General features: G+C 48.0%; 1 non-coding gene and 22 pseudogenes across 1 annotated transcript; all 23 read left to right on the forward strand.

The window, feature by feature from the left end:
• The first annotated feature begins 3847 nt into the window (after nt 1-3847).
• Nucleotides 3848-3966, forward strand: LOC135602631 (5S ribosomal RNA; annotated as a pseudogene).
• A 7341-nt stretch (nt 3967-11307) lies between these two features.
• Nucleotides 11308-11426, forward strand: LOC135602745 (5S ribosomal RNA; annotated as a pseudogene).
• A 2372-nt stretch (nt 11427-13798) lies between these two features.
• LOC135600812 (5S ribosomal RNA) lies at nt 13799-13917 on the forward strand. Its single transcript, XR_010483126.1, has one exon. It is a non-coding gene; the product is annotated as a 5S ribosomal RNA (ribosomal RNA).
• A 350-nt stretch (nt 13918-14267) lies between these two features.
• Nucleotides 14268-14386, forward strand: LOC135603460 (5S ribosomal RNA; annotated as a pseudogene).
• A 350-nt stretch (nt 14387-14736) lies between these two features.
• LOC135602762 (5S ribosomal RNA) lies at nt 14737-14855 on the forward strand (annotated as a pseudogene).
• Nucleotides 14856-15205: 350 nt separating this feature from the next.
• On the forward strand, nt 15206-15326 carry LOC135599531 (5S ribosomal RNA; annotated as a pseudogene).
• Nucleotides 15327-15884: 558 nt separating this feature from the next.
• Nucleotides 15885-16003, forward strand: LOC135603073 (5S ribosomal RNA; annotated as a pseudogene).
• A 350-nt stretch (nt 16004-16353) lies between these two features.
• On the forward strand, nt 16354-16472 carry LOC135603025 (5S ribosomal RNA; annotated as a pseudogene).
• A 350-nt stretch (nt 16473-16822) lies between these two features.
• On the forward strand, nt 16823-16943 carry LOC135599532 (5S ribosomal RNA; annotated as a pseudogene).
• Nucleotides 16944-17501: 558 nt separating this feature from the next.
• Nucleotides 17502-17620, forward strand: LOC135603074 (5S ribosomal RNA; annotated as a pseudogene).
• Nucleotides 17621-17970: 350 nt separating this feature from the next.
• On the forward strand, nt 17971-18089 carry LOC135603026 (5S ribosomal RNA; annotated as a pseudogene).
• A 1029-nt stretch (nt 18090-19118) lies between these two features.
• LOC135603338 (5S ribosomal RNA) lies at nt 19119-19237 on the forward strand (annotated as a pseudogene).
• A 350-nt stretch (nt 19238-19587) lies between these two features.
• On the forward strand, nt 19588-19706 carry LOC135603663 (5S ribosomal RNA; annotated as a pseudogene).
• An 821-nt stretch (nt 19707-20527) lies between these two features.
• LOC135603979 (5S ribosomal RNA) lies at nt 20528-20646 on the forward strand (annotated as a pseudogene).
• Nucleotides 20647-20998: 352 nt separating this feature from the next.
• Nucleotides 20999-21120, forward strand: LOC135599483 (5S ribosomal RNA; annotated as a pseudogene).
• Nucleotides 21121-21470: 350 nt separating this feature from the next.
• Nucleotides 21471-21589, forward strand: LOC135603980 (5S ribosomal RNA; annotated as a pseudogene).
• Nucleotides 21590-21941: 352 nt separating this feature from the next.
• Nucleotides 21942-22063, forward strand: LOC135599485 (5S ribosomal RNA; annotated as a pseudogene).
• Nucleotides 22064-22413: 350 nt separating this feature from the next.
• On the forward strand, nt 22414-22532 carry LOC135602846 (5S ribosomal RNA; annotated as a pseudogene).
• A 350-nt stretch (nt 22533-22882) lies between these two features.
• On the forward strand, nt 22883-23001 carry LOC135603395 (5S ribosomal RNA; annotated as a pseudogene).
• A 350-nt stretch (nt 23002-23351) lies between these two features.
• Nucleotides 23352-23470, forward strand: LOC135601856 (5S ribosomal RNA; annotated as a pseudogene).
• A 350-nt stretch (nt 23471-23820) lies between these two features.
• Nucleotides 23821-23939, forward strand: LOC135604346 (5S ribosomal RNA; annotated as a pseudogene).
• A 350-nt stretch (nt 23940-24289) lies between these two features.
• Nucleotides 24290-24410, forward strand: LOC135599323 (5S ribosomal RNA; annotated as a pseudogene).
• Nucleotides 24411-24760: 350 nt separating this feature from the next.
• On the forward strand, nt 24761-24879 carry LOC135604645 (5S ribosomal RNA; annotated as a pseudogene).
• The last annotated feature ends 190 nt before the right edge of the window (nt 24880-25069 follow it).

Raw genomic sequence — 25069 nt, forward strand, 5'->3', positions numbered from 1 at the left:
AAAGTTATTCCATATGCAGGGTACTAAATTGAAAAGGAGTATGGCATATCACCCAAAAATCGATGGCCAGACGGAAGTTTTAAATAGGTGCTTGAAAACAGCCCAAAGCCACCCACCAAATATGACTACCCAAAGAGAACTCCAGACCCTGCCAAGTGCTATTGTTGATCGACGGATCATGACTCGACGACGACGACCCACTAATGAAGTGCTAATACAGTGGGCGAACCTACCAATAGAAGATGCCACTTGGGAGAACTATGATGACTTGAAGATCAAATTCCCAGAATTCACGAATCATCAGCCTCGAGGACAAGGCTGATTTGAAGAGGGCGGGTCTGTTAGGACTCTAGCTTGGAGAGTCCTAATTGAGAGGGACATTCATGTAAAACTGTTAGGACTCTAGCTAGGAGAGTCCTAATTGAGAGGGACATTCTGTTAGGACTCTAGCTAGGAGAGTCCTAATTGAGAGGGGCATTCATGTAGGAGGTTTTTTCTTATAGAAGAATTAGGAGTTGTAAGGGAATAGGAGTCTTGAGTAGGAGTCCTATTAGGAGTTGGTTAGAAGTAAGAGTCTTAAGTAGGAGTCCTATTAGGAGTTAGGGTTTAGAAGCCCTATAAATAGCCATGTATTCCTCCTCTTTTCTCAAGCAATAGATGAATCTTTTCTGCAGCCTTTGAGCAGCAACTTGGAGGGAGGAACCCCTATAGAGTTCCAAGGAGGCCGATCCCCTAAAGAGATCAACCCCAAGTTTAGAATCTGCAAGGGTTCTATCAGGAAGCCAAGATGATATATGAAGTCTATAAGAAATTTCATTCAAAAAAGATTGCAAATAGATGGGTTAAGGCAACGATATGCAGTTGAAATTTTCTGCAGCATAGATTTTCAAGTGTAGCAGATTGGACATAAAAGATCAGTAGTTTATATTGAGAATTTTTCGATGAAACCAAAGGGAAATCTACTGTTAGGAAGTGTCAAAGATGTCATAAAAAGTTCGTAGAAATTTGGATAGAAAAAGCAGAGTAGCAAGATCAAACAGATGGTGCTATGCGGCTTGAATTCTGCAATTCAAGTGCAGTAGATTGGACATAAAAGATCAGTAGTTTATATTGAGAATTTTTTGATGAAACCAAAGGGAAATCCACTGTTAAGAAGTGTCAAAGATATCAAAAAAATTTCGTAGAAATTTGGATAGAAAAAGCACAGTAGCAAGATCAAACAGATGGTGCTATGCGGCTGGAATTCTGCAATATATCTTTCGTCGTAGAGATGAAAACTTTGTGACGAAAAGTTTATGCAGCAATATAGGAACGATTTTTTTTTTTTTTTTTGGATTTTCGAATAAGGATAACTAAATTGCAGTAGCAGTAAGGTAGGAAACCAGAACCTGTTGCAATTCACGGGGAGATCAAAGGATGATCCGTGGTGGTGGAGATGATGGCGGAATTCGGTGACGATCTTTTAAGCAATTGTGGGAATTGCTTTGGATGGTTGTGGAGGGTTGATGGATGGCTGTGAAAGGGCAGCGAGACGCCAAGAACGCTGCTCTGATACCAGGTGTTAGAACCCTTGCAGATTCTAAACTTGGGGTTGATCTCTTTAGGGGATCGGCCTTCTTGGAACTCTATAGGGGTTCCTCCCTCCAAGTGCTGCTCAAAGGCTGCAGAAAAGTTTCATCTATTGCTTATTAAAAGAGAAGGAATACATGGCTATTTATAGGGCTTCTAAACCCTAACTCCTAATAGGACTCCTACTTAAGACTCTTACTTCTAACCAACTCCTAATAGGACTCCTACTCAAGACTCCTATTCCCTTACAACTCCTAATTCTTCTCCAAGAAAAAACCTCATACATGAATGCCCCTCACAATTAGGACTCTCCTAGCTAGAGTCCTAACAGAATGCCCCTCTCAATTAGGACTCTCCTAGCTAGAGTCCTAACATTTTTACATGATTGTCCCTCTCAATTAGGACTCTCCAAGCTAGAGTCCTAACACTACCGCAAGTTCGTGAAAAATTATGGAAAGATCAGTGCACCACTTACTTCCTTACTAGAAAAAGATGTCTTCCAATGGTTGGACAGAGCCTCCGCTGCCTTCGACAAACTTAAGGCAGCCATGACAACGACGCCGGTGCTAACACTACCAGATTTCAACCGACCCTTCATTATTGAGGCCGACACATCTGGAGTCAGAATTGGAGTCATTCTCATGCAAGATGGTCGACCACTCGCATACACTAGCAAGGCATTATCTCCCTCCTATCAAAATAAGTCAACATATGATAAGGAGATGCTCGCCATTGTGCGCACAGCAACGAGGTGGAGATTGTACTTGATCAGGCGATACTTTCAAATCAAGACCGACCATAAAAGCCTAAAATATCTCTTGGAGCAGAAGATATCTTCCCCCAAGTAGCAAAAATGGATGCGCTTTCACAGCTACCTGAGCAAGCTGAATTTTCGATCGTTTTACTTCCAACCAGTGACTTCCTTGAGGATATTAAGATGGAATGGCAGGAAGATTCGGAGACTAGTAAAAAAAAAAAAAAAATTTTGGAGGAAGCACCAAGCTCCGTGGCTCATTACAATCGGGACTCAAAAGAATTATGCTATAAGGGACGCATTATGCTTGTGACAAATTCTACTTCCATCTTCAAGAGCAGATTTTGGACAAAGTTATTCCATATGCAGGGTACTAAATTGAAAAGGAGTACGACATATAACCCACAAACCAACAGCCAGACAGAAGTTTTAAATAGGTGCTTGGAGACAGCCCAAAGCCATCCACCAAATATGACTACCCAAAGAGAACTCCAGACCCAGCCAATTGCCATTATTGATCGACGGATCGTGACTCGACAACGACGACCCACTAATGAAGTGCTAATACAGTGGGCGAACCTACCAATAGAAGATGCCACTTGGAAGAACTATGATGACATGAAGATCAAATTTCCAGAATTAATGAATCATCAGCCTCGAGGACAAGGCTGATTTGAAGAGGGCGGGTCTGTTAGGACTCTAGCTTGAAGAGTCCTAATTGAGAGGGATATTCATGTAAAACTGTTAGGACTCTAGCTAAGAGAGTCCTAATTGAGAGGGACATTCTATTAGGACTCTAGCTAGGAGAGTCCTAATTGAGAGGGGCATTCATGTAGGAGGTTTTTTCTTAGAGAAGAATTAGGAGTTGTAAGGGAATAGGAGTCTTGAGTAGGAGTCCTATTAGGAGTTGGTTAGAAGTAAGAGTCTTAAGTAGGAGTCCTATTAGGAGTTAGGGTTTAGAAGCCCTATAAATAGTCATGTATTCCTTCTCTTTTGATAAGCAATAGATGAATCTTTTCTGCAGCCTTTGAGCGGCAACTTGGAGGGAGGAACCCCTATAGAGTTCCAAGGAGGCCGATCACCTAAAGAGATCAACCCCAAGTTTAGAATCTGCAAGGGTTCTAACATAGTACTAGGATGGGTGACCCCCTGGGAAGTCCTCGTGTTTCACTCCTTTTTGCGTCCCGAGATACGAAACATCTCCCGTAGACCTCCAAGACGATTGTTTTGGGGCTCGGAATTTGCCGTGACCGCTACGCAGTCAGTATCGTGGGGCTCGGAGAGAGCTTTTCGGATTGGGGTCGCAATAGCGATTCCGAGATCGTTCTAGAAAGTGTCGATGGTTTCGACGCGCGCTTGCCGTGACCGATACGCAGTCGTTGGGCTAGGGCTCGGAGAGAGCTTGCAATAGGGATTTCGTGAACATTCGAGAAAGCGCCGACGGTTTCGTGATGGGCAAGAGGCTCCGGACGATGATGCGCCGGCCGCGACGTGCACATCGGCGAGGGACGAAGCACGCGAAAAGGGTGCGATAATGCTAGCACTAAAGCACCGGATCCCATCAGAACTCCGAAGTTAAACGTGATTTAGAGAGAGTAGTACTAGGATGGGTGAACCCCTGGGAAGTCCTCGTGTTGCACTCCTTTTTGCGTCCCGAGATACGAAACATCTCCCGTAGACCTCCGAGACGATTGTTTTGGGGCTCGGAATTTGCCGTGACCGCTACGCAGTCAGTATCGTGGGGCTCGGAGAGAGCTTTCCGGATTTGGGTCACAATAGCGATTTCGAGATCGTTCTAGAAAGTGCCGATGGTTTCGACGCGCGCTTGCCGTGACCGATACGCAGTCGTTGGGCTAGGGCTCGGAGAGAGTTTGCAATAGGGATTTTGTGAACGCTCGAGAAAGCGCCGACGGTTTCGTGATGGGCAAGAGGCTCCGGACGTTGATGCGCCGGCCGCGACGTGCACATAGGCGAGGGACGAAGCACGCGAAACAGGTGTGATAATGCCAGCACTAAAGCACCGGATCCCAACAGAATTCCGAAGTTAAGCGCCGACTTTGGATAGAGTAGTACTACGATGGGTGACCCCCTGGGAAGTTGTTAGGACTCTAGCTAGGAGAGTCCTAATTGAGAGGGACATTCATGTAAAACTGTTAGGACTTTAGCTAGGAGAGTCCTAATCGAGAGGGACATTCTGTTAGGACTCTAGCTAGGAGAGTCCTAATTGAGAGAGACATTCTGTTAGGACTCTAGTTAGGAGAGTCCTAATTGAGAGGGACATTCATGTAGGAGGTTTTTTCTTAGAGAAGAATTAGGAGTTGTAAGGGAATAGGAGTCTTGAGTAGGAGTCCAATTAGGAGTTGGTTGGAAGTAAGAGTCTTAAGTAGGAGTCCTATTAGGAGTTAGGGTTTAGAAACCCTATAAATAGCCATGTATTCCTCCTCTTTTCTTAAGCAATAGATGAATCTTTTCTGCAGCCTTTGAGCAGCAACTTGGAGGGAGGAACCCCTATAGAGTTCCAAGGAGGCCGATCCCCTAAAGAGATCAACCCCAAGTTTAGAATCTGCAAGGGTTCTAACACCTGGTATCAGAGGAGCGTTCTTGGCATCTCGCTGCCCTTCCACAGCCATCCATCAACCCTCCACAACCGTCCAAAGCAATTTCCACAATTGCTTAAAAGATCATCGCCGAATTTCGCCATCATCTCCACCACCACGGATCATCCTTTGATCTCCCCGTGAATTGCAACAGGTTCTGGTTTTCTAACTTACTGCTGCTGCAATTTAGTTATCTTTATTTGAAAATCCCAAAAAAAAATTATTCCTATATTGCTGCATAAACTTTTCGTCATAAAGTTTTCATCTCTACGACGAAAGATACATTGCAGAATTCCAACCGTATAGCACTGTCTGTTTGATCTTGCTACTATGTTTTTTCTATCCAAATCTTCACGAAATTTTATGACATCTTTGACACTTCCTAACAGCAGATTTCCCTTTGGTTTTGTCAAAAAATTCTCAATATAAACCATTGATATTTTACATCTAATCTGCTATACTTGAAAATCTGCACCGTAAAATTTCAGCCGCATAACACTGATTATTTGATCTTGATACTACGTTGTTTCTATCCAAATCTCTACAAAATTTTTATAATAGCTTTGACACTTCCTAATAGTGGTTTTCCCTTTGGTTTCATCAAAAAATTCTCAATATAAACTTCTGATCTTTTACGTCCAATCTGCTATACTTAAAAATCTATGCTGCAGAAAATTTCAGCCGCATATTGTTGCCTTAACCCATCTATTTGCAATCTTTTTTGAATGAAATTTCTTATACACTTTATAGATCATCTTGGCTTCCATCTAAGATTGATCAATTGAGGAATTCATCTCTAAAACTGATTTTTGTGTTGCTATAAATTTTCATCGTAAACTGCTGAAATTTTTTGACGAGAATTCTGCTATCACAACTTGCACCAATTTCCTTGCTGTTATACTGCTGAAATTTTCTTGATTAAATTAGTCATCCTTGCTGTCATATAAACTGTGATTTTGCTATCAATTCCCTCCTCAATTCTCTCAAGTTTTTGGTGGAAATTACGTTGAGAAACCGCTGTTTCTTCGACGATAATTCTGCTCTTACAAGACAGCACATACTTGCTGCAACTTCCACTGATTTCTATCAAACCTTTGCTGCCATCTACCACAGACCCAAAACTTTATCCACAGCCCTAAAACCCCACCAAACCACACCCTCAAACTGCACCCAAAACAGCAACAAAACAAGCCTAAACCATAGCCTACATCCACCAATCCACCAACCCTTTCGACCATCACCTCTCTCAACCAATACATGCCTTTAACCTAACAACAAAAGAGGGATCTTAACATCATAGATTTGAAGACATATACTATGGTATCTAAGGAGGCAATCAATGCTAAATTCGAAGCCTTGGAGGCACGAATGGAGGATAAGATTCGGATGCTCTTTACCGAACTCAGATTGGGCCGACCACTAAGCCCGAAGAAATCACATCAAGGAGAGAGCTTTGCCCAATCACACCAAGCTCGAAAATATGACTTCCAAGAGAGGGGAAGCTCTATGACCAACCCCAACTATCCATGTATGAGAGTGGACTTCCCTAGATGGGAAGAAGGAGACCCGATTGATTGGATCTTGCGCGCAGAGCGATATTTTCGGTACCACAAAACCGCGGATGCATCTATGGTGAAAATTGCAGCTATACATCTTGAAGGGGATGCTATACAGTGGTTTGACTGGTTTGAACATACTTATGGAGTCCTTTCATGGCAACAATTCAAAGAAGGACTGCTGATCCGCTTCGGACCAACCGATTACGAGAATATTGACGGACAACTAGCAAAGATCTGACAAACCTCCACCATTCAGGAGTACCAAACCAGGTTTGAAAGGTTATCTAATCAAACTCATGATTGGTCTCAAAAATAGCTATTGAGGACCTTCATTGAGGGCTTGAAGCCGGAGATCCGAGGAGAAGTTGAAGCGCGACAACCGTATACGCTTATGGCAGCCATCTCTTTCGCACGACATCAAGAGGAGCAATTGAACCATGAAGCTCGGAGGACTAGGGTCACTACTCAACCAGTAATATTGAAGCCCTTAGCCGCCCCTACTATCGACCAATTCCCTACACCAAAGAGGTTAACAAGAGAAGAGCTTCGGGAGCGATATGCGAAGGGGGTTATGTTGGCATTGTGACGAGTCGTGGAGCCGTGAGCATCGCTGTAGTAAAGAGGGACTTCTTATGATTGAACCAATAGAAGAAGAGGTCATTGAACATCCAAAAGAGAGCCTTGAACATGAAGAAGAAGATGCAGAAGAAGAGCCACAACCGACCAAAGTTACGGTACATACACACTAGTTGGCTACTCAATCCCACAAACGATGAAAGTTGAAGGCCTTCTCAAACAACAACCGATCACTGTTCTCATCGACACGGGCAGCACTAATAACTTCCTAAACAGTAAGGTTGCTGTCTATATGAACTTACCTATTGAGAATTGCAGCAGGTTTGTCGTTAATGTCGCCAACGGACGGATTTTGAAGTGTGATCATAGGTGCCCGCAGGTGAAACTGTTGTTGCAGGACCAAGAGATAATTGCAGATTTCTTCCTCCTCCCTCTTGATGATCATGAGGTCATACTCAGAATTAAATGGTTGATGACATTAGGTGATATTTCTTGGAATTTTATGCAACTAATTATAAAATTTTACAGTAAGGAGAAACAGGTGATACTGCACGGGAAACGTGAGGGCGACGTAACGACGATTTGCACACAACAAATGGAGAAGGTTTTGCATAAAGCATGCAGCAGCTTTTTGGTACAACTTGAGCAACAAACTAAGGGAGAGCTAACAAAATTTGAAGATCCAAATCTACTTCCTTTGCTTGCTGAATTTTCAGATATATTTGACGAACCGCGCAACCTATCTCTTACCCGTCGGCATGATTATTGTATAATGATTCTTCCAGGCCAATTCCTTGCCTTTAAAATTCCTGGAATTTTAAAGGCAAGGAATTGGCTAATCAAACACATTTCTTATGCAATCTCTTCTGGAACTAGTACTAATATGTGGTACGATCCTTGGGTGAATGGGAAGAGTATATTTCAATTATATGGCGACAGAATACGAAAAGATCTTGGGGCTCCCAAAGATTGGAAGGTTTCCGAGTTCATTGCTAACAGTACCTGGTGTCTCCCTAATCCTATTTCTCCCGAAATGTTATCACTTTGGCCGACTATCATAGCTATTCCAATCAGGAACAACTCTTCAGATATACTTATTTGGCCTCATGACAATGGCAAATTTAGTGCCACATCCGTATGGAATCAAATTAGACAAAGAAATAACAAGTGGGTCCCAAGCAGTTGGACATGGGATCGACCGGGATCACAAAGACACTCCTTATGTACATGGCAGCCCCTTCTCAATAAACTACCTACAATAGACAATATGAAAAGAAGAGGTATCTATCATGTTAACCGATGCTCCCTTTGTTTGCAACAAGAAGAAATTGTTGACCATCTTTATTTTGCTTGTAATTATACAAAATGGATATGGAAGGAGATTCTCCAGCGATTTGAACTCAATAGACTGCCGCAACCAAACTTGCACCAAGAACTAGGCGACCTTATGCAATGTTTCTCAAGAAAAGGGCCACTTACACAACTGACAAAGGCTACTTTCAGATGCGCTATTTGGTGGATGTGGAAGGAGAGATGTAATAGAATCTTTGAATGTCAACACACAAACAATGCTCAGCTCTTGAAAGAGATTATTAGAGACTCAAGATCCTGTATGGAGTATGATCTCAAAATCGAGCACTTCACCCGAAGAGAAAAAGATATTTTTATCAAATTTAATTTTGCTATTAGCTAAAGATCTTGGGAATGATGTCAAATAATGTACCCACAGGTAGTTATAGTCTACAGCATGTGTAGTCATAACTATCGCATTCGCACTCTATGAGTTAATTGGCTTTGTCTATGACTTGTATAGATAAAGCTATTTGTAGAATCTTTACACATAATCAATTTACTTTTACTTACCAAAAAAAAAATGATTCTTCCAAGCAAATCTCCAGCAAATGCTCAGCCATATCAATATTCATATCTCCAAAAGAATGAAATAGAAAGGATTGTAAAAGAAATGCTCAAAACAGGAGTTATTCGGCCAAGTTGCAGCCCCTACTCTTCACCGGTACTCCTCATACGAAAGAAGGATAGAATATGACGATTATGTGTTGATTACCGAGCTCTCAATAGCATAACCATCAAGGATAAATACCCTATTCCAGTAGTATATGAGTTGCTAAGGGAGCACAAATCTTCACAAAGCTGGACCTTCGATCCGGGTATCATCAAATACGAGTATGCGAAGAAGACATACTGAAAACCACCTTTTGAATACACAACAACCACTATGAATTTTTGCTTTCTTCATAATAAGGTGGAATATCTTGGGCATATCATATCAGAGGAAGGTGTGGCAGTAGACCCCTTCAAAATTGGAGCAATGCAAAACTGGCTGACCCCGTGGAATATAAAATTGCTACATGGCTTTCTGGGTTTAACAGGCTACTACTGCAAGTTCGTGAAAAACTATGGAGAGGTCAGTGCACCACTTACTTCCTTACTGAAAAAAGATGTCTTCCAATGGTCGGACAGAGCCTCCGCTACCTTCGACAAACTTAAGGCAGCCATGACGACGACGCCGGTGCTAACACTACTAGATTTCAACCGACCCTTCATTATTGAGACCGACGCATCTGGAGTCAGAATTGGAGCCATTCTTATGCAAGATGGTCAACCACTCACATACACTAGCAAGGCATTATCTCCCTCCCATCAAAATAAGTCAACATATGATAAGGAGATGCTCGCCATTGTGCGCGTAGCAACGAGGTGGAGACCCTACTTGATTGGTCGACGATTTCAAATTAAAACCGACCATAAAAGCCTCAAGTACTTTTTGGAGCGAAAGATATCATCCCTTGAGCAGCAAAACTGGGTAACAAAACTTCTTGGATTTGATTATGAAATAACTTACAAAAAGGGGAAAGAGAATGTTCTTGCAGATGCGCTTTCGCAGCTACCCGAGCAAGCTGAAGTTTTGGCCATTTCACTTCCGACTAGCGACTTCCTTGAGGATATTAAGATAGAATGGCAGGAAGATTCAGAGACTAGTAAGATTATAAAAAAATTGGAGGAAGCACCAAGCTCCGTAGCTCATTACAATTGGGACTCAAAAGAATTACACTATAAGAGTACTAAATTGAAAAGGAGTATGGCATATCACTCACAATCCGACGGCCAGACAGAAGTTGTAAATAGGTGCTTGGAGATAGCCCAAAGCCACCCACCAAATATGACTACCCAAGGAGGACTTCAGACTCAGCCAAGTGCCATTATTGATCGACGGATTATGACTCGACGACGACGATCTACTACTGAATTGCTAATACAGTGGGCAAACCTACTAACATAAGATGCCACTTTGGAGAACTATGATGACTTGAAGATCAAATTCCCAAAATTCATGAATCGTCAGCCTCGAGGACAAGGCTGATTTGAAGAGGGCGTGTTTGTTAGGACTCTAGCTAGGAGAGTCCTAATTGAGAGGGACATTCATGTAAAACTGTTAGGACTTTAGCTAGGAGAGTCCTAATCGAGAGGGACATTCTGTTAGGACTCTAGCTAGGAGAGTCCTAATTGAGAGAGACATTCTGTTAGGACTCTAGTTAGGAGAGTCCTAATTGAGAGGGACATTCATGTAGGAGGTTTTTTCTTAGAGAAGAATTAGGAGTTGTAAGGGAATAGGAGTCTTGAGTAGGAGTCCAATTAGGAGTTGGTTGGAAGTAAGAGTCTTAAGTAGGAGTCCTATTAGGAGTTAGGGTTTAGAAACCCTATAAATAGCCATGTATTCCTCCTCTTTTCTTAAGCAATAGATGAATCTTTTCTGCAGCCTTTGAGCAGCAACTTGGAGGGAGGAACCCCTATAGAGTTCCAAGGAGGCCGATCCCCTAAAGAGATCAACCCCAAGTTTAGAATCTACAAGGGTTCTAACAGAAGTCCTCGTGTTTCACTCCTTTTTGCATCCCGAGATATGAAACATCTCCCGTAGACCTCCGAGACGATTGTTTTGGGGCTCGGAATTTGCCGTGACCGCTACGCTGTCAATATCGTGGGGCTCGGAGAGAGCTTTCCGGATTGGGGTCGCAATAGCGATTCCGAGATCGTTCTAGAAAGTGTCGATGGTTTCGATGCGCGCTTGCCGTGACCGATAGGCAATCGTTGGGCTAGGGCTCGGAGAGATCTTGCAATAGGGATTTCGTGAACGTTAGAGAAAGCGCCGACGGTTTTGTGATGGGCAAGAGGCTCCGGACGTTGATGCGCCGGCCGCGACGTGCACATCGGCGAGGGACGAAGCACGCGAACAGGGTGCGATAATGCCAGCACTAAAGCACCGGATCTCATCAGAACTCCGAAGTTAAGCGTGATTTAGAGAGAGTAGTACTAGGATGGGTGACCCCCTGGGAAGTCCTCGTGTTTCACTCCTTTTTTTTTTTTTGGTAAGTAAAAGTAAATTGATTATGTGTAAAGATTCTACAAATAGCTTTATCGATACAAGTCATAGACAAAGCCAATTAACTCATAGAGTGCGAATGCGATAGTTATGACTACACATGCTGTAGACTATAACTACCTGTGGGTACATTATTTGACATCATTCCCAAGATCTTTAGCTAATAGCAAAATTAAATTTGATAAAAATATCTTTTTCTCTTCGGGTGAAGTGCTCGATTTTGAGATCATGCTCCATACAGGATCTTGAGTCTCTAATAATCTCTTTCAAGATCTGAGCATTGTTTGTGTGTTGACATTCAAAGATTCTATTACATCTCTCATTCCACATCCACCAAATAGCGCATCTGAAAGTAACCTTTGCCAGTTGTGTAAGTGGCCCTTTTCTTGAGAAACATTGCATAAGGTCGCCTAGTTCTTAGTGCAAGTTTGGTTGCGGCAGTCTATTGAGTTCAAATCGCTGGAGAATCTCCTTCCATATCCATTTTGTATAATTACAAGTAAAATAAAGGTGGTCAACAGTTTCTTCTTGTTGCAAACAAAGGGAGTATCGGTTAACATGATAGATACCTCTTCTTTTCATATTGTCTATTGTAGGTAGTTTATTGAGAAGGGCCTGCCATGTACATAAGGAGTGTCTTTGTGATCCCGGTCGATCCCATGTCCAACTGCTTGGGACCCACTTGTTATTTCTTTGTCTAATTTGATTCCATACGGATGTGGCACTAAATTTGCCATTGTCATGAGGCCAAATAAGTATATCTGAAGAGTTGTTCCTGATTGGAATAGCTATGATAGTCGGCCAAAGTGATAACATTTCGGGAGAAATAGGATTAGGGAGACACCAGGTACCGTTAGCAATGAACTCGGAAACCTTCCAATCTTTGGGAGCCCCAAGATCTTTTCGTATTCTGTCGCCATATAATTGAAATATACTCTTCCCATTCACCCAAGGATCGTACCACATATTAGTACTAGTTCCAAAAGAGATTGCATAAGAAATGTGTTTGATTAGCCAATTCCTTGCCTTTAAAATTCCTTTCCAAGCTGAAGAGTGGTATGTTCTTGTTGAAATTTCCCAGATTGATTCCTTTGAAAGATACCTAGCAGAAACCCATTGTGACCATAAGGAACATTTGTTTTGCAAAAGATCCCACAATTGTTGTACCAGGCATGCTTGATTCCAATCTCTAGTATTTCTCAAGTTTAGCCCTCCTTCATCTTTCGGTTTGTAAATGCTATCCCAATTTATCATATGCATTGCCTTATCATTTGTGCCATTCCAGAAGAAGTTCATTAATAACCGTTCAATATCTTGGAGAAGTCCAACAGGCAGAAGAAATGCATTACACCAATATATAGAGTAGGAGTGCAATACAGAACGGATGAGTTCGAGTCGTCCTGCTTTTGATAGAAGCCTATTTTTCCAAGAAGAAATTCTATTCTTTATCTTTTGTAGGATAGGCTGACAGTGGGTTTTGTGAATGCCTGTGGATATGAGCGGGAGACCCAAATAAGGAACTGGCAGGCTTCCCTCACTAACCCCCAAAGTTTGTGCAATAAAGACCTTATTCTCAACGTAAGGGCTCATATATACTTTACTTTTCGCATGATTTAACTGAAGTCCAGAAACCATACCAAAGTCATTCATAATAGTAGCCAGGTTCTTTACTGAAGTTGGATCATTTTGGAGAAAGATAAGTAAATCATCTGCAAATGTTATATGTGATATATGAATAGAGCCAGCATTGGGTACCTTTATGCTGCCATTTAAGACTGCATGTTCCAACATACAGCTAAGTCCTTCCATCGCAATAGTAAAGAGATACGGAGAGAGTGGATCACCTTGTCGGATGCCATTCGTGCTCCAAAAAAAACCAATAGGTGAGCCATTAAAGAGTATCGAAAACTTTGGAGTTTCCAGGCAAGATTGAATCCAATTAACCCATTGCTGTGGGAAGTTCATATCGAGGAGCATCTTATACGTTTCACTCCTTTTTGCGTCCCGAGATATGAAACATCTCCTGTAGACCTCCGAGACGTTTGTTTTGGGGCTCGTAATTTTCCGTGACCGCTACGCAGTCAGTATCGTGGGACTCGGAGAGAGCTTTCCGGATTGGGGTCGCAATAGCGATTCCGAGATCGTTCTAGAAAGTGCCGATGGTTTCGACGCGCGCTTGCCATGACCGATACACAGTCGTTGGGCTAGGGCTTGTAGAGAGCTTGCAATAGGGATTTCGTGAACGTTCGAGAAAGCGACGACGGTTTCGTGACGGGCAAGAGGCTCCGGACGTTGATGTGCCGGCCGCGACGTGCACATAGGCGAGGGACGAAGCACGCGAAACGGGTGCGATAATGCTAGCACTAAAGCACCGGATCCCATCCGAACTCCGAAGTTAAGCGTGCTTTAGAGAGAGTAGAACTAGGATGGGTGACCCCCTGGGAAGTCCTCGTGTTGCACTCCTTTTTGCGTCCCGAGATACGAAACATCTCCCGTAGACCTCCGAGACGATTGTTTTGGGGCTCGGAATTTGCCGTGACCGCTACGCAGTCAGTATCGTGGGGCTCGGAGAGAGCTTTCCGGATTTGGGTCACAATAGCGATTTTGAGATCGTTCTAGAAAGTGCCGATGGTTTCGACGCGCGCTTGCCGTGACCGATACGTAGTCGTTGGGCTAGGGCTTGGAGAGAGCTTGCAATAGGGATTTCGTGAACGTTCGAGAAAGCGCCGACGGTTTCGTGACGGGCAAGAGGCTCCGGACGATGATGCGCCGGCCGCGACGTGCACATCGGCGAGGGACGAAACACGCAAAAAGGGTGCGATAATGCCAGCACTAAAGCACCGGATCCCATCAGAACTCCGAAGTTAAGCGTGATTTAGAGAGAGTAGTACAAGGATGGGTGACCCCCTGGGAAATCCTCGTGTTTCACTCCTTTTTGCGTCCCGAGATACGAAACATCTCACGTAGACCTCTGAGACGATTGTTTTGGGGCTTGAAATTTGCTGTGACCGCTACGCTGTCAGTATCGAGGGGCTCGGAGAGAGCTTTCCGGATTGGGGTCGCAATAGCGATTCCGAGATCGTTCTAGAAAGTGCCGAAGGTTTCGGCACGTGCTTGCCGTGACCGATCCGCAGTCGTTGGGCTAGGGCTCGGAGAGAGCTTGCAATAGCGATTTCGTGAACTTTCGAGAAAGCGCCGACGGTTTCGTGACGGGCAAGAGGCTCCGGACGATGATGTGCCAGCCGCGACGTGCACATCGGCGAGGGACGAAACATGCGAAAAGGGTGCGATAATGCCAGCACTAAAGCACCGGATCCCATCAGAACTCCGAAGTTAAGCGTGATTTAGAGAGAGTAGTACTAGGATGGGTGACCCCCTGGGAAGTCCTCGTGTTTCGCTCCTTTTTGCGTCCCGAGATACGAAACATCTCCCGTAGACCTCCGAGACGATTGTTTTGGGGCTTGGAATTTGCCGTGACCGCTACGCAGTCAGTATCGTGGGGCTCGGAGAGAGCTTTCCGGATTGGGGTCGCAATAGCGATTCCGAGATCGTTCTAGAAAGTGCTGATGGTTTCGACGCGCGCTTGCCGTGACCGATACGCAGTCGTTGGGCTAGGGCTCGTAGAGAGCTTGCAATAGGGATTTCGTGAACGCTCGAGAAAGCGCCGACGGTTTCGTGATGGACAAGAGGCTCCGGACGTTGATGCGCCGGCCGCGACGTGCACATAGGCGAGGGACGAAGCACGCGAAACGGATGTGATAATGCCAGCACTAAAGCACCGGATCCCAACAGAATTCCGATGTTAAGCGCCGACTTTGGAGAGAGTAGTACTAGGATGGGTGACCCCTTGGGAAGTCCTCGTGTTTCACTCCTTTTTGCAAGCCGAGATACGAAACATCTCCCGTAGACCTCCGAGACGATTGTTTTGGGGCTCGGAATTTGCCATGACCGCTACGCCGTCAGTATCGTGGCGCTCGGAGAGAGCTTTCCGGATTGGGGTCGCAATAGCGATTCCGAGATCGTTCTAGAAAGTATCGATGGTTTCGATGCGCGCTTGCCGTCACCGATAGGCAGTCGTCCTTTTTGCAACCCGAGATACGAAACATCTCCCGTAGACCTCCGAGACGATTGTTTTGGGGCTTGGAATTTGCCATGACCGCTACGCCGTCAGTATCGTGGCGTTCGGAGAGAGCTTTCCGGATTGGGGTCGCAATAGCGATTCGGAGATCGTTCTAGAAAGTGTCGATGGTTTCGATGCGCGCTTGCCGTGACCGATAGGCAGTCGTTGGGCTAGGGCTCGAAAAGAGCTTGCAATAGGGATTTCGTGAACGTTGGAGAAAGCGCCGACGGTTTTGTGACGGGCAAGAGGCTCCGGACGTTGATGCGCCGGCCGCGACGTGCACATCGGCGAGGGATGAAGCACGCGAACAGGGTGCGATAATGCCAACACTAAAGCACCGGATCCCATCAGAACTCCGAAGTTAAGCGTGATTTAGAGAGAGTAGTACAAGGATGGGTGACCCCCTGGGAAGTCCTCGTGTCTCACTCCTTTTTGCGTCCCGAGATATGAAACAAATCCCGTAGACCTCCGAGACGTTTGTTTTGGGGCTCGGAATTTGCCATGACCGCTACGCCGTCAGTATCGTGGGACTCGGAGAGAGCTTTACGGATTGGGGTCGCAATAGCGATTCCGAGATCGTTCTAGAACGTGCCGATGGTTTCGACGCGCGCTTGCCGTGACCGATACGCAGTCGTTGGGCTAGGGCTCGTAGAGAGCTTGCAATAGGGATTTCGTGAACGTTCGAGAAAGCGACGACGGTTTCGTGACGGGCAAGAGGCTCCGGACGATGATGCGCCGGCCGCGACGTGCACATCGGCGAGGGACGAAGCACGCGAAAAGGGTGCGATAATGCCAGCACTAAAGCACCGGATCCCATCCAAACTCCGAAGTTAAGCGTGCTTTAGAGAGAGTAGAACTAGGATGGGTGACCCCCAGGGAAGTCCTCGTGTTGCACTCCTTTTTGCGTCCCGAGATACGAAACATCTCCCGTAGACCTCCGAAACGATTGTTTTGGGGCTTGGAATTTGCCGTGACCGCTACGCAGTCAGTATCGTGGGGCTCGGAGAGAGCTTTCCGGATTGGGGTCGCAATAGCGATTCCGAGATCGTTCTAGAAAGTGCTGATGGTTTCGACGCGCGCTTGCCGTGACCGATACGCAGTCGTTGGGCTAGGGCTCGTAGAGAGCTTGCAATAGGGATTTCGTGAACGCTCGAGAAAGCGCCGACGGTTTCGTGATGGACAAGAGGCTCCGGACGTTGATGCGCCGGCCGCGACGTGCACATAGGCGAGGGACGAAGCACGCGAAACGGATGTGATAATGCCAGCACTAAAGCACCGGATCCCAACAGAATTCCGATGTTAAGCGCCGACTTTGGAGAGAGTAGTACTAGGATGGGTGACCCCTTGGGAAGTCCTCGTGTTTCACTCCTTTTTGCAAGCCGAGATACGAAACATCTCCCGTAGACCTCCGAGACGATTGTTTTGGGGCTCGGAATTTGCCATGACCGCTACGCCGTCAGTATCGTGGCGCTCGGAGAGAGCTTTCCGGATTGGGGTCGCAATAGCGATTCCGAGATCGTTCTAGAAAGTATCGATGGTTTCGATGCGCGCTTGCCGTCACCGATAGGCAGTCGTCCTTTTTGCAACCCGAGATACGAAACATCTCCCGTAGACCTCCGAGACGATTGTTTTGGGGCTTGGAATTTGCCATGACCGCTACGCCGTCAGTATCGTGGCGTTCGGAGAGAGCTTTCCGGATTGGGGTCGCAATAGCGATTCGGAGATCGTACTAGAAAGTGTCGATGGTTTCGATGCGCGCTTGCCGTGACCGATAGGCAGTCGTTGGGCTAGGGCTCGAAAAGAGCTTGCAATAGGGATTTCGTGAACGTTGGAGAAAGCGCCGACGGTTTTGTGACGGGCAAGAGGCTCCGGACGTTGATGCGCCGGCCGCGACGTGCACATCGGCGAGGGATGAAGCACGCGAACAGGGTGCGATAATGCCAACACTAAAGCACCGGATCCCATCAGAACTCCGAAGTTAAGCGTGATTTAGAGAGAGTAGTACAAGGATGGGTGACCCCCTGGGAAGTCCTCGTGTCTCACTCCTTTTTGCGTCCCGAGATATGAAACAAATCCCGTAGACCTCCGAGACGTTTGTTTTGGGGCTCGGAATTTGCCATGACCGCTACGCCGTCAGTATCGTGGGACTCGGAGAGAGCTTTACGGATTGGGGTCGCAATAGCGATTCCGAGATCGTTCTAGAACGTGCCGATGGTTTCGACGCGCGCTTGCCGTGACCGATACGCAGTCGTTGGGCTAGGGCTCGTAGAGAGCTTGCAATAGGGATTTCGTGAACGTTCGAGAAAGCGACGACGGTTTCGTGACGGGCAAGAGGCTCCGGACGATGATGCGCCGGCCGCGACGTGCACATCGGCGAGGGACGAAGCACGCGAAAAGGGTGCGATAATGCCAGCACTAAAGCACCGGATCCCATCCAAACTCCGAAGTTAAGCGTGCTTTAGAGAGAGTAGAACTAGGATGGGTGACCCCCAGGGAAGTCCTCGTGTTGCACTCCTTTTTGCGTCCCGAGATACGAAACATCTCCCGTAGACCTCCGAAACGATTGTTTTGGGGCTCGGAATTTGCCGTGAACGCTACGCAGTCAGTATCGTGGGGCTCGGAGAGAGCTTTCCGGATTGGGGTCGCAATAGCGATTCCGAGATCATTCTAGAAAGTGCTGATGGTTTCGACGCGCGCTTGCCGTGACCGATACGCAATCGTTGGGCTAGGGCTCGTAGAGAGCTTGCAATAGGGAATTCGTGAACGCTCGAGAAAGCGCCGACGGTTTCGTGATGGGCAAGATGCTCCAGACGTTGATGCGCCGGCCGCGACGTGCACATAGGCGAGGGACGAAGCACGCGAAACGGATGTGATAATGCCAGCACTAAAGCACCAGATCCCAACAGAATTCCGATGTTAAGCGCCGACTTTGGAGAGAGTAGTACTAGGATGGGTGACCCCCTGGGAAGTCCTCGTGTTTCACTCCTTTTTGCAACCCGAGATACGAAACATCTCCCGTAGACCTCCGAGACGATTGTTTTGGGGCTCGGAATTTGCCATGACCGCTACGCCGTCAGTATCGTGGCGCTCGGAGAGAGCTTTCCGGATTGGGGTCGCAATAGCGATTCCGAGATCGTTCTAGAAAGTGTCGATGGTTTTGATGCGCGCTTGCCGTGACCGATAGGCAGTCGTCCTTTTTGCAACCCGAGATACGAAACATCTCCCGTAGACCTCCGAGACGATTGTTTTGGGGCTCGGAATTTGCCATGACCGCGACGCCGTCAGTATCGTGGTGCTCGGAGAGAGCTTTCCGGATTGGGGTCGCAATAGCGATTCGGAGATCGTTCTAGAAAGTGTCGATGGTTTCGATGCGCGCTTGCCGTGACCGATAGGCAGTCGTTGGGCTAGGGCTCGGAAAGAGCTTGCAATAGGGATTTCGTGAACGTTAGAGAAAGCGCCGACGGTTTTGTGACGGGCAAGAGGCTCCGGACGTTGATGCGCCGGCCGCGACGTGCACATCGGCGAGGGATGAAGCACGCGAACAGGGTGCGATAATGCCAACACTAAAGCACCGGATCCCATCAGAACTCCGAAGTTAAGCGTGATCTAGAGAGAGTAGTACAAGGATGGGTGACCCCCTGGGAAGTCCTCGTGTCTCACTCCTTTTTGCGTCCCGAGATATGAAACAAATCTCGTAGACCTCCGAGACGTTTGTTTTGGGGCTCGGAATTTGCCGTGACCGCTACGCCGTCAGTATCGTGGGACTCGGAGAGAGCTTTACGGATTGGGGTCGCAATAGCGATTCCGAGATCGTTCTAGAACGTGCCGATGGTTTCGACGCGCGCTTGCCGTGACCGATACGCAGTCGTTGGGCTAGGGCTCGTAGAGAGCTTGCAATAGGGATTTCGTGAACGTTCGAGAAAGCGACGACGGTTTCGTGACGGGCAAGAGGCTCCGGACGATGATGCGCCGGCCGCGACGTGCACATCGGCGAGGGACGAAGCACGCGAAAAGGGTGCGATAATGCCAGCACTAAAGCACCGGATCCCATCCAAACTCTGAAGTTAAGCGTGCTTTAGAGAGAGTAGAACTAGGATGGGTGACCCCCAGGGAAGTCCTCGTGTTGCACTCCTTTTTACGTCCCGAGATACGAAACATCTCCCGTAGACCTCCGAGACGATTGTTTTGGGGCTCGGAATTTGCCGTGAACGCTACGCAGTCAGTATCGTGGGGCTCGGAGAGAGCTTTCCGGATTTGGGTCACAATAGCGATTTCGAGATCGTTCTAGAAAGTGCCGATGGTTTCGACGCGCGCTTGTCGTGACCGATACGCAGTCGTTGGGCTAGGGTTCGGAGAGAGCTTGCAATAGGGATTTCGTGAACGATTGAGAAAGCGCCGACGGTTTCGTGACGGGCAAGAGGATCCGGACGTTGATGCGCCGGCCACGACGTGCACATAGGCGAGGGACGAAGCACGCGAAACAGGTGTGATAATGCCAGCACTAAAGCACCGGATCCCAACAGAATTCCAAATTAAGCGCCGACTTTGGAGAGAGTAGTACTAGGATGGGTGACCGCCTGGGATGTCCTCGTGTTTCACTCCTTTTTGCATCCCGAGATACGAACCATCTCCCGTAAGACCTCCGAGACGATTGTTTTGGGGCTCGGAATTTGCCGTGACCGCTACGCTGTCAGTATCGTGGGGCTCGGAGAGAGCTTTCCGGATTGGGGTCGCAATAGCGATTCCGACATCATTCTAGAAAGTGCCGATGGTTTCGACGCGCGCTTGCTGTGACCGATACGCAATCGTTGGGATAGGGCTCGGAGAGAGCTTGCAATAGGGATTTCGTGAACGTTAGATAAAGCGCCGACGGTTTTGTGACTGGCAAGAGGCTCCGGACGTTGATGCGCCGGCCGCGACATGCACATCGGCGAGGGACGAAGCACGCGAACATGGTGTGATAATGCCAGCACTAAAGCACCGGATCCCATCAGAACTCCGAAGTTAAGCGTGATTTAGAGATAGTAGTACTAGGATGGGTGACCCCCTGGGAAGTCCTCGTGTTTCACTCCTTTTTGCGTCCCGAGATATGAAACATCTCCCGTAGACCTCCGAGACGTTTATTTTGGGGCTCAGAATTTGCCGTGACCGCTACGCAGTCAGTATCGTGGGACTCGGAGAGAGCTTTCCGGATTGGGGTCGCAATAGCGATTCCGAGATCGTTCTAGAAAGTGCCGATTGTTTCGACGCGCGCTTGCCGTGACCGATACGCAGTCGTTGGGCTAGGGCTCGTAGAGATCTTGCAATAGGGATTTCGTGAACGTTCGAGAAAGCGACGACGGTTTCATGACGGGCAAGAGGCTCCGTACGTTGATGCGCCGGCCGCGACGTGCTCATAGGCGAGGGACGAAGCACGCGAAACGGGTGTGATAATAATGCCAGCACTAAAGCACCGGATCCCAACAGAATTCCGAAGTTAAGCGCCGACTTTGGAGAGAGTAGTACTAGGATGGGTGACCCCCTGAGAAGTCCTCGTGTTTCACTCCTTTTTGCATCCCGAGATACGAAACATCTCCCGTAGACCTCCGAGACAATTGTTTTGGGGCTCAGAATTTGCCGTGACCGCTACGTAGTCAGTATCGTGGGGCTCGGAGAGAGCTTTCCGGATTGGGGTCGCAATAGCGATTCCGACATCATTCTAGAAAGTGCCGATGGTTTCGACGCGCGCTTGCTGTGACCGATACGCAATCGTTGGGATAGGGCTCGGAGAGAGCTTGCAATAGGGATTTCGTGAACGTTAGATAAAGCGCCGACGGTTTTGTGACTGGCAAGAGGCTCCGGACGTTGATGCGCCGGCCGGGACATGCACATCGGCGAGGGACGAAGCACGCGAACATGGTGTGATAATGCCAGCACTAAAGCACCGGATCCCATCAGAACTCCGAAGTTAAGCGTGATTTAGAGATAGTAGTACTAGGATGGGTGACCCCCTGGGAAGTCCTCGTGTTTCACTCCTTTTTGCGTCCCGAGATATGAAACATCTCCCGTAGACCTCCGAGACGTTTATTTTGGGGCTCAGAATTTGCCGTGACCGCTACGCAGTCAGTATCGTGGGACTCGGAGAGAGCTTTCCGGATTGGGGTCGCAATAGCGATTCCGAGATCGTTCTAGAAAGTGCCGATTGTTTCGACGCGCGCTTGCCGTGACCGATACGCAGTCGTTGGGCTAGGGCTCGTAGAGATCTTGCAATAGGGATTTCGTGAACGTTCGAGAAAGCGACGACGGTTTCATGACGGGCAAGAGGCTCCGTACGTTGATGCGCCGGCCGCGACGTGCTCATAGGCGAGGGACGAAGCACGCGAAACGGGTGTGATAATAATGCCAGCACTAAAGCACCGGATCCCAACAGAATTCCGAAGTTAAGCGCCGACTTTGGAGAGAGTAGTACTAGGATGGGTGACCCCCTGAGAAGTCCTCGTGTTTCACTCCTTTTTGCATCCCGAGATACGAAACATCTCCCGTAGACCTCCGAGACAATTGTTTTGGGGCTCAGAATTTGCCGTGACCGCTACGTAGTCAGTATCGTGGGGCTCGGAGAGAGCTTTCCGGATTGGGGTTACAATAGCGATTCCGAGATCGTTCTAGAAAGTGCCGATGGTTTCGACCCGCGCTTGCCGTGACCGATACACAGTCGTTGGGCTAGGGCTCGGAGAGAGCTTGCAATAGGGATTTTGTGAACGTTCGAGAAATCGACGACGGTTTCGTGACGGGCAAGAGGCTCCGGACGTTGATGCGCCAGCCGCGACGTGCACAAAGGCGAGGGACGAAGCACGCGAAACGGGAGCGATAATGCTAGCACTAAAGCACCGGATCCCATCCAAACTCCGAAGTTAAGCGTGCTTTAGAGAGAGTAGAACTAGGATGGGTGACCCCCTGGGAAGTCCTCGTATTGCACTCCTTTTTGCGTCCCGAGATACGAAACATCTCCCGTAGACCTCCGAGACGATTGTTTTGGGGCTCGGAATTTGCCGTGACCGCTACGCAGTCAGTATCGTGGGGCTCGGAGAGAGCTTTCCAGATTTGGGTCACAATAGCGATTTCGAGATTCTTCTAGAAAGTTCCGATGGTTTCGACGCGCGCTTGCCGTGACCGATAAGCAGTCGTTGGGCTAGGGCTCGGAGAGAGCTTGCAATAGGGATTTCGTGAACGTTCGAGAAAGCGCCGACGGTTTCGTGACGGGCAAGAGGCTCCGGACGTTGATGCGCCGGCTGCGACGTGCACATCGGCGAGGGACGAAGCGCGCGAACAGGGTGTGATAATGCCAGCACTAAAGCACCGGATCCCATCAGAACTCCGAAGTTAAGCGTGATTTAGATAGAGTAGTACTAGGATGGGTGACCCCTTGGGAAGTCCTCGTGTTTCACTCCTTTTTGCTTCACGAGATATGAAACATCTACCGTAGACCTCCGAGACATTTGTTTTGGGGCTCGGAATTTGCCGTGACCGCTACGCAATCAGTATCGTGGGACTCGGAGAGAGCTTTCCGGTTTGGGGTCGCAATAGCGATTCCGAGATCGTTCTAGAAAGTGCCGATGGTTTCGACGCTCGCTTGTCGTGACCGATACGCAGTCGTTGGGCTAGGGCTCGTAGAGAGCTTGCAATAGGGATTTCGCGAACGTTCGAGAAAGCGACGACGGTTTCGTGACGGGCAAGAGGCTCCGGACGTTGATGCGCCGGCCGCGACGTGCACATCGGTGAGGGACGAAGCACGCGAACAGGGTGCGATAATGCCAACACTAAAGCACCGGATCCCATCAGAACTCCGAAGTTAAGCGTGATTTAGATAGAGTAGTACTAGGATGGGTGACCCCCTGGGAAGTCCTCGTGTTGCACTCCATTTTGCGTCCCGAGATACGAAACATCTCCCGTAGACCTCCGAGACGATTGTTTTGGGGCTCGGAATTTGCCGTGACCGCTACGCAGTCAGTATCGTGGGGCTCGGAGAGAGCTTTCCGAATTTGGGTCACAATAGCGATTTCGAGTTCGTTTTAGAAAGTGCCGATAGTTTCGACGCGCGCTTGCCGTGACCGATACGCAGTCGTTGGGCTAGGGCTCGGAGAGAGCTTTCAATAGGGATTTCGTGAACGTTCGAGAAAGCGCCGACGGTTTCGTGACGGGCAAGAGGTTCCGGACGATGATGCGCTGGCCGCGACGTGCACATCGGTGAGGGACGAAGCGCGCGAATAGGGTGCGATAATGCCAGCACTAAAGCATCGGATCCCATCAGAACTCCGAAGTTAAGCGTGATTTATAGAGAGTAGTACTAGGATGTGTGAACCCCTGGGAAGTCCTCGTGTTCCACTCCATTTTGCGTCCCGAGATACGAAACATCTCGCGTGGACCTCCGAGACGATTGTTTTGGGGCTCGGAATTTGTCGTGACCGCTACGCTGTTAGTATCGTGGGGCTCGGAGAGAGCTTTCCAGATTTGGGTCACAATAGCGATTTCGAGATCGTTCTAGAAAGTGCTGATGGTTTCGACGCGCGCTTGCCGTGACCAATACACAGTCGTTGGGCTAGAGCTTGGAGAGAGCTTGCAATATAGATTTCGTGAACGTTCGAGAAAGCGCCGACGGTTTCGTGACGGGCAAGTGGCTCAGGACGTTGATGCGCCGGCCGCGACGTGCACATCGGCGAGGGACGAAACACGCGAAAAGGGTGCGATAATGCCAGCACTAAAGCATCGGATCCCAACAGAACTCCGAAGTTAAGCGCCGACTTTGGAGAGAGTAGTACTAGGATGGGTGACCCCATGGGAAGTCCTTGTGTTTCACTCCTTTTTGCGTCCCGAGATACGAAACATCTCCCTTAGACCTCCGAGACGATTGTTTTGGGGCTCTGAATTTGCCATGACCGCTACGCAGTCAGTATCGTGGGGCTCGGAGAGAGCTTTCCGGATTTGGGTCGCAATAGCGATTCCGAGATCGTTCTAGAAAGTGCCGATGGTTTCGACGCGCGCTTGCCGTGACCGATACGCAGTCGTTGAGCTAGGGCTCGTAGAGAGCTTGCAATAGGGATTTCGTGAACGTTCGAGAAAGCGACGACGGTTTCGTGACGGGCAAGAGGCTCCGGACGTTGATGCGCCGGCCGCGACGTGCACATAGGCGAGGGACGAAGCACGCGAAACGGGTGTGATAATGCCAGCACTAAAGCACCGGATCCCAACAGAATTCCGAAGTTAAGCGTGATTTATAGAGAGTAGTACTAGGATGGGTGAACCCCTGGGAAGTCCTCGTGTTGCACTCTTTTTTGCGTCCCGACATACGAAACATCTCGCGTAGACCTCCGAGACGATTGTTTTGGGGCTCGGAATTTGCCGTGACCGCTACGCTGTTAGTATCGTGGGGCTCGGAGAGAGCTTTCCAGATTTGGGTCACAATAGCGATTTCGAGATCGTTCTAGAAAGTGCTGATGGTTTCGACGCGCGCTTGCCGTG

Source organism: Musa acuminata, chromosome BXJ2-1 (assembly GCF_036884655.1).
Source record: "Musa acuminata AAA Group cultivar baxijiao chromosome BXJ2-1, Cavendish_Baxijiao_AAA, whole genome shotgun sequence".
NCBI classification, from domain to species: domain Eukaryota; kingdom Viridiplantae; phylum Streptophyta; class Magnoliopsida; order Zingiberales; family Musaceae; genus Musa; species Musa acuminata.